Source organism: Apium graveolens, chromosome 4 (assembly GCF_009905375.1).
Source record: "Apium graveolens cultivar Ventura chromosome 4, ASM990537v1, whole genome shotgun sequence".
NCBI lineage: Eukaryota > Viridiplantae > Streptophyta > Magnoliopsida > Apiales > Apiaceae > Apium > Apium graveolens.
In genome coordinates this window covers 47382597-47391464 of record NC_133650.1, presented here as the reverse complement: position 1 = coordinate 47391464, position 8868 = coordinate 47382597, and the positions used below count along the sequence as shown (strand labels likewise).

General features: G+C 40.8%; 1 non-coding gene across 1 annotated transcript; it reads left to right on the top strand.

Annotated features, from left to right (window-relative positions):
- Positions 1-5282: 5282 nt before the first annotated feature.
- On the top strand, positions 5283-5389 carry LOC141722275 (small nucleolar RNA R71). Its single transcript, XR_012575294.1, has one exon. It is a non-coding gene; the product is annotated as a small nucleolar RNA R71 (small nucleolar RNA).
- The last annotated feature ends 3479 nt before the right edge of the window (positions 5390-8868 follow it).

Sequence of the window (8868 nt, the reverse complement as noted above, 5' to 3'; positions counted from 1 at the left end):
AGCAGTGCCCCTCGAAGAATCAGCAATAGGAACTGTGCTGCTGCTGTCAATAGTGCGTGCTCTCTTGGGTGCCATTGATTCGTGAATAGAAGTGTTTAAGAACTGATTTTTGATGTTTGTGAGAGGGTTTAAGTGTAGGAAGTTTTGTGGGAGATATGTAGGATAGGTGTATGTATATATAGGGTGTGGATTAGATTAGGGTTTGGGAATTAAGGGATAAAATCATGGGGTAGTGGGAACAATTCGTGGGTTTATGGGCTAAAACTGTTTTTGTGTTTTTATTTTTATTATTTTTTTTTTCTGAACTGCAAAAAATTTTCTGGAACTCGACCCCTGCGCGGCCGCTCAGCATTTCTGCGCGGGCGCTCAGCCTAGTTGCGCGGGCGCGCAGAGGGTCTCTGGAATTTTTTTTTTCAGCCCCTGTTTTCTGATTTTTTTTATGTTTTTGGATAGGTTATTAACTTCTAAGGGTTCCTGTAACAACAATTCATGGGTTGCCTCCCACGCAGCGCTTCTTTTTCGTCATTAGCTTGACGTTCCGTACCTTTCTCAAGTAGTCAACAAAATGGCACTAACCACCTCTCAGTTTGCCATGTCCCCATAGTAGTGCTTCAACCGCTGACCGTTAACCTTGAATGCTTGGTCCGAATCATTCTCAAAAATTTCCACCGCTCCATGTGGAAACACAGTTTTGACAATAAAAGGTCCAGACCACCTTGATTTCAACTTCCCAGGAAAAAGTCGGAGCCGAGAGTTGAACAAAAGAACTTGTTGCCCTGGCATAAATAACTTAGGATGTAGCTTCCTATCGTGCCACCTCTTCACCTTTTCCTTATACATTTTGTTATTCTCGTACGCTTGAAGTCGAAATTCATCAAGTTCATTAAGCTGAAGCATTCTTTTCTTACCAGCTGCATCTAAATCCAGGTTCAATTTCTTCAATGCCAGTAGGCCTTATGCTCAAGCTCCGCTGGTAGATGACATCCCTTACCGTACACCAACTGAAACGGTGACATCCCTAGTGGAGTTTTGTATGCTGTTCTGTAAGCCCAAACAGCTTCATCGAGCTTTAAAGACCAATCCTTCCTTGACGGACAAACAACCTTCTCTAGAATGCACTTTATCTCTCTGTTAGACACTTCCGCTTGACCATTTGTTTGCGGATGATAGGCAGTAGTTACTCGATGATTCACATTATAACGCTGCATCATAGAAGTGAACTTACGGTTGCAAAAATGCGATCCTTCATCACTTATGATTACCCGAGGCGTTCCAAACCTTGTGAAAATTTGCTTATGAAGAAAATTTAGTACTACCTTTGCATCATTTGTCGGTAAAGCTTTAACTTCGACCCATTTTGAGACATAATCGACTGCCAGCAAGATGTACTGATTATTGCAAGACGAGATAAAAGGCCCCATGAAATCGATTCCCCACACATCAAAGACCTCGACTTCAAGCATCACATTTAATGGCATCTCATCCTTCCTTGACAAATTTCCCACTCTTTGGCAACGATCACACCTTAAAACAAACTGATGAGCATCCTTGAACAAAGTAGGCCAGAAAAAACCTGGTTGCAGAATACGAGCTGCCATCTTCTCACCTCCATAGTGTCCACCATAAACCGTGGAATGGCAGTCTCGTAATATCCCCTCCGTCTCATAGAACGGGATACATCTCCTGATGATCTGGTCAGCTCCCTGTCTAAACAAATATGGTTCATCCCACATATACCACTTCACCTCATGTAGAAACTTCTTCTTTTGCGCGGATGTCAAATTAAGAGGCATTATATTGCTGACAAGATAGTTTACAATATCTGCAAACCATGGTTCTTCCTCCTGAATTGCAAACAACTGCTCATCCGGAAAAGATTCATTGATTAACGTCCTATCTTGTGAAGTAGAATCGGGATTCTCCAACCTAGAGAGATGGTCAGCTACTTGATTCTCGGTACCTTTTCTATCTTTGATCTTTAACTCAAATTCCTGAAGTAAAAGCACCCAACGAATGAGTCTCGGCTTCGAATCCTTCTTAGAAACCAAATAGCGAATAGCTGCATAATCAGTGAATATTGTTACTTTCGTACCAAGCAGATAAGATCGAAATTTCTCAAAGCCAAAGACTATAGCCAAAAGCTCCTTGTCAGTAGTGGTGTAGTTCAATTGGGCACCATTTAAAGTCTTACTCGTATAGTAGACCACATGGAAGAGATTTTTCTTGCGCTGTCCCAGAACTGTACCTACCGCATAATCACTCGCATCACACATCATCTCAAACGGTTCTGTCCAATCTGGTGCTGTAATAACTGGTACAGTGATCAAACTCTTCTTGAGAGTCTCGAATGCTGCCAAACATTCATCATCAAATTTGAAAGGCACATCTTTCTCAAGCAAATTGCACAACGGCTTAGATATCTTTGAAAAGTCCTTGATGAATCGCCGATAAAAACCCGCATGACCAAGAAAACTACGGATTCCTTTCACAGAATTGGGTGGGGGAAGATTTTCAATGACTCCCACCTTGGCCTTGTCCACCTCCAGACCCTTGCTAGAGACCTTATGCCCAAGGATAATGCCTTCACGCACCATAAAATGACATTTCTCCCAATTAAGCACCAAATTAGTTTCCACGTATCTTTTGAGTACGGCGCGCAGATTATTCAAACATTCATCATATGAGTGTCCAAAGACGGAGAAGTCATCCATGAACACTTCGACGTTATTTCCAATCATGTCAGAGAATATAGCCATCATACATCTCTGAAAGGTGGCCGGGGCGCCACATAACCCAAACGAAACTCTACGAAAAGCAAATGTGCCAAATGGACAAGTGAAGGTAGTCTTTTCCTGATCCTCTGGTGCAATACAAATCTGATTATACCCGGAATAACCATCCAGAAGACAAAAATACTCATGTCCCGCCAATCTGTCAAGCATTTCATCAATGAATGGAAGAGGAAAGTGATCCTTCCTTGTGGCTTTGTTCAATTTCCTATAATCCATGCATACTCTCCATCCTGTAACTGTTCGAGTAGGGATGAGCTCATTCTTTTCATTTGCGACCACAGTGATACCTCCTTTCTTCGGTACACATTGTACGGGGCTCACCCACGAGCTGTCAGAAATAGGATAAATGATGCCTGCATCTAGCCATTTCAGAATTTCTTTCTTCACCACCTCCTTCATGATGGGATTCAGTCTTCGTTGCTGTTCCACAGTTGGCTTACTACCTTCCTCTAGCAGAATTTTATGCATACAATATGAAGGACTTATCCCCTTGATGTTTGCTATGGTCCATCCTATAGCCGATTTGAATTCTCTCAAAATCCTTAAGAGCTTGTCTTCCTCACTATCTGAAAGGTCAGCTGAAATAATAACAGGTAACGTAGATGAATCACCTAAAAAAGCATACCTCAAGTGTTCAGGTAGTGGTTTGAGCTCTAAGGTAGGTGCTTCCTCTATTGATGGTTTGAGCTTCCCTTCAGCATTCTTAAGGTCAGAAGTACCAAGAGATTCAAATGGTATGTCCAGCTTTCGCTTCCAGGGAGAAGCGTTCAAATATTGTAATTGCTCGTTGCTATCTTCATCATCACTGTTAAATTCCCCCACTAAGGCCTTTTCCAATGCATCGGACATTAGCATGTGCTCGAGTTCCGAAGTAACCGCGGAATCAATCACATCCACTTTTAAGCACTCCTCATCTTCTGTAGGGAATTTCATTGCCTTGAATACGTTGAAGGTCACATCCTGATCTTGGACCCGCATAGTAAGTTCCCCTTTTTGTACATCTATCAAGGTACGGCCAGTAGCCAAGAAAGGCCCCCCCAAGATTATGGGAATCTTCTTATCTTCCACAAAATCCAGAATAACAAAATCTGCTGGAAAGAAGAGCTTATCCACCTTGACGAGCACATCCTCAACTATGCCCCTTGGGTAAGTAATGGAACGGTCCGCCAATTGTAGCGACATGTATGTGGTTTTTGGATCAGGCAGATCCAGCTTTTTAAAGATCGACAAGGGCATCAGATTAATGCTTGCTCCCAAATCACAAAGGCACTTGTCAAAAGTTAGATTGCCAATGGTGCAAGGAATGGTGAAGCTTCCTGGATCTTTCAGTTTTGGTGGTAACTTCTGTTGCAGAACAGCGCTGCATTCTTCCGTGAGAGCAACGGTTTCAAGGTCATCCAGTTTCACCTTCCTTGAAAGAATAGTCTTCATAAACTTCGCATAACTAGGCATTTGTTCCAGAGCCTCAGTGAAAGGTATATTGATGTGAAGTTTCTTGAACACCTCCAGAAACTTCCCAAACTGTCTATCCAGCTTTTGTTGCTGCAATCTCATAGGAAAAGGTGGTGGAGGATAGAGCTGTTTCTCCCCTGTATTAGCCTCAGGCAGAGTGTGTTCAACAGTAGTCTTCCTTGGTTCCGCCGCTTTCTCCTTTTGCTTAGATTCTTCATCTCTAACTTCAGCTTCGACTTCTTTTGCCTTTTCAGCATCAGCTACTTTTCCAGACCTTAAGGTAATAGCCTTGACTTACTCTTTAGCTTCCTTCCTGCCTGGTACTTCCGTGTCACTGGGAAGAGTGCCAGGTTGACGATTGAGCACTGTATTGGCTAATTGACCGATTTGATTTTCCAAGGTCTTGATAGAAACCGCCTGACTCTTGCACAACAGCTTAAGTTCCTCAAAATCAGCACTAGTAGGTGCAGCTGCACTTCCCTGTTGAGGATATGATTGCCTTGTAGCATACTGCTGTGGTTGCTGGAATCTAGGTGGGTTAAACTGTTTACTCACCCCTTGCTGATATGGTGGCTGAATAGCATTCTGATTATTCCCCCAGCTGAAATTTGGATGATTTCTGTTATTAGGATGATAGGTCGCTGGCACAGGCTGCTGTTGTCGCTGATAATTATTCACATACTGAACAGATTCGTTGACAAGAGAACACTGATCCGTAGCATGAGAACCTGCACAAAGCTCACAAACCATAGCTATTTGATTAACTCCATACGTAGCCAGAGAATCAACCTTTATTGATAGCGCTTGGAGCTTGGCTGCAATAGCGGTGGCTGCATCAACTTCCAGAATACCTGCTACCTTGCCTGACGTCATCCTCTGAGTTGGGTTTTGATGCTATTTGCAGCCATTGTCTCTATAAGATTATACGCCTCAGTATAGCTTTTAGCCCATAAGGCTCCTCCAGCTGCTGCATCGAGCATGGGCCGAGATTGGGCCCCCAAACCATTATAAAAACCAGTGATTACCATCCAATCCGGCATTCCATGATGTGGACATTTTCTCAACATTTCCTTGTAGCGTTCCCAAGCCTCGCACATAGATTCTGTAGGTTGCTGCGCAAACTGAGTAAGAGCACTCCTCATAGCAGCAGTCTTTGCCATTGGATAAAACTTCACCAGAAACTTTTGCGCAAGATCTTGTCACGTGGTGATGGACCCAGCTGGTTCAGAATGTAACCAGTCTTTAGCCTTATCCCTCAGTGAGAATGGGAAAAGCCTCAACTTGATTGCCTCATCAGTCACGCCATTATACTTAAAAGTGCTGCAGATCTCGACAAAATTTCTTATGTGCATGTTGGGGGCTTCAGTTGCCGCTCCTCCAAAAGAATCAGAATTCTGCACCATCTGAATAGTGCCCGGCTTGATTTCAAAGGTGTTAGCTTGAATAGCCGGATGAAGGATGCTTGACTGAATATCATCAATTTTAGGCCGAGAAAAATCCATAAGAGCTGGATCAGCTTGAACAATACGATCTCCCATGTTTACTGGTTCTTTCTGCTCAGTTCCTGAATCCGAATCCTCAAAATCTAACTTCTCCAGAATATCAAGAACTTCGTCTGTCTCCTCAGTTGTATCTAAAGTCCTCTTGCGAGCACGAGAACGAGTTTGCATAAACGCTTGCTAAAGTACCTGAAACACAACCGAAAAGAGTAAGTAACTACTACGTCCTAATCACTGAGTCCTAATGACCAATGCTGGTAAGTACATAAACTAAACAAATACGCCGAGTCCCCGGCAGCGGCGCCAAAAACTTGTTAGGGCGAAAACACGCACTAATATTCACGCAAGTATACGCGTTCGCAAGTAATATAGAATACTTTCTAGTTCGTTCCCTCAGAGACTCAGACTAAATTATTGTCTAATTAAACTCACTCACCAATATATGATTACTTCTCAATGTTAAGATAATAACACTTAAAATTGTTGATCAAATATTAACTATAATTAACTACTTAGTTACCAACTTAACTAACACTTCAAATTATCAATAATAAAACACTCATGAGATCACAACTTCATTATTACTTCCTTCAATAGCCATTGTTATTACCTTTAGCATGTGACAGTGATGACATTAATTGAATAACACGAAACTGATAAAAGCCAACTTTCATTGTACTAATACCCTTCTACCAAGCATCCACAATTAAGATAGAAGTTGAATAGTCATCAATTATGTTGAGTTCCTATATGTCTACAGAAATTGACAACACAACGATTTAAGCACAAGTTATTCCTTTTGATTACATAGGGCAAATAAAACTGTTAGAGTTACCCACTAATCATGCACAACGTACATGAACCTATGCTAGCATGGCAAGTTCTAAATCTCAAGATCCACCGTCGCTTCACAAGAGATTAACACCCTATCTTATATGTTCGCGACGCACATAAGACGAATACGCGCAACTAATACTAGATATCATGCAATCATCACACACTAAAGTATTAAACAATTAACTAAAGAATTCCATAATAAATCAGTTGTAACCCCATGATCACGATTAGCCCATAATAGAACTCATCGCCATCATGGGTTCATATGAAATCATGATAAATAAACACAAGAAAATAATAACTAAACTAATTATATTAAAACAGAGTACGTCACAAGAGTAAATAAGTCAAAGCAAGAAAACTAGCATCCAACGTTACAACGAAACAAGAATCACAAAAATATATGCTTCCTCTTCGTTGCAGTGTGCTAAATCAGTCTTCTTCCTTATCTCCTTCGCTTCTTGCGTGAAACACAATCTAAAATATAATCTCCTTAATACTCTCTATGAAAACGTCTCAAATCTACCTATATAATAGTCCCATAAAACTCAGATTACATAGAAGTTGGAAGCCACACAGAAGTAGAAGTCTAAAATAATTCAGCTTTTTTCCCCGACCCTGCGCGGCCGCTCAGCATTTCTGCGCGGGCGCGCAGGCTGCTGCGCGGCCACTCAGCATTGCTGCGCGGGCGCGCAGGACCCTACTGGAAAAATTCCAAGCTTGCTCCGTTTCTTCGCCGTAATCTGCCCATTCCTTTCCTCTCGCAATGGTGAACACATGCCAAGGCTTATTCTTGATGATTCCTCCCCCGAAATGCAACTAATACCCTGAAATGCATAAACACTAGAAAAACGCATCAAATACACAAAATACTTAATTTCAAGACACCAATTTAAGCCATTTTAAGCCGTTCTAAGTGGTATAAAATGCCACTTATCAGCAGCTGCATCTTATTTTCTCTAACTTGCTCAGTACCATCAAAGATAATTTAGATGGTGTCCCAAACCTCCTTGGCTGTCTTACAATTGATGATGTTGTCAAACATGTCACCATCAACTCCATTGAATAAAATATTCATGGTGTTTTTAACCTTCCTGACTTGCTCAATATCAGGATCTGACCATTCATGCCTAGGCTTGGGGACTTAAGGCTCATTTCCAGTAGCAGCTCTCATTGGAACATGAGGACCGCTCTCTATGCAATCAACATAGACCTCATCTTGAGAAAAAAGATGTAGGTGCATATTCACCTTCCAGTGATGATAATTATCTTTATCCAGAAATGGAATTTTGACTCCAACATCCTTCTTGTTCATCTTTCTATTTTGTTGTGATCTTTAAACTCTTTGTACTTCAAGAGCTTGCTCTGATACCAATTGTTATTCCCTAAAAATACAACAAGAATTATAGAAGGGGGGGGGGGTTGAATGTAATTTTGGCTTCTTTTCAAGATTTATGAAAAATGGTTCTAACTCAATTTTTATCTAACTGTTTGATTTGCAAAGTGCGGAATACAGAGTTAAGTTAATCAAACATAAAGTAATAAAAACTCAGGTCTTTAAAACTTTCTGGTGGATTTGAATGTATGCACCAGAGATATATGTATATATATATCAAGAGAACCCTGTGAAGCTTGAATATCTCATAGCTGCTTTACAAGTGAACAAACAAACTACTGAGAAATTTTACAGAATACAACTTAAAAATGTTTCTCTGCTAAAAATATATTTTCTTAGCTTGTTAGTTAGTTTGTTCTATTAGCTACACTTGGTTTATATATCACCAAGTTTACATGGTAATAAGACAAGATAATAATAAAAAAAACTTTCAAGTCTAATTCCATGCTGCTTCAGTACTCTATTCTAGCATCTTTGAATATCTTCATAATAGCATGAAAATGGTAATGCTTCTTTGCTCTCGAAACCCTGCTAAACAGGCTACCACATTCCTTTTGCAAACACTCGATGCATGTGACTATGCTCACACTGTCAACAGATATTTGAATTGATTATCCGTCGGGTACATGCTTATTATCTGTCGGGTAGCCTTGTTGATCATACGTCGGGTAGCTTTGTTGATCATCCGTCCGGTAGCCATTTATCACTTGACTCCATTTCATTTGTGCAGAATTACAAGACATCTTATATTTACATTTAATCAACCTATTCTGCACATCTACTAGCAGTCTACATGATTCATAAGCTACTACAAAATCTATACAAAGTTATTTACAGAAATGTGCTACTGTACTTATTGTTACATAAGCTACTCACCCGGTGGATATCAATT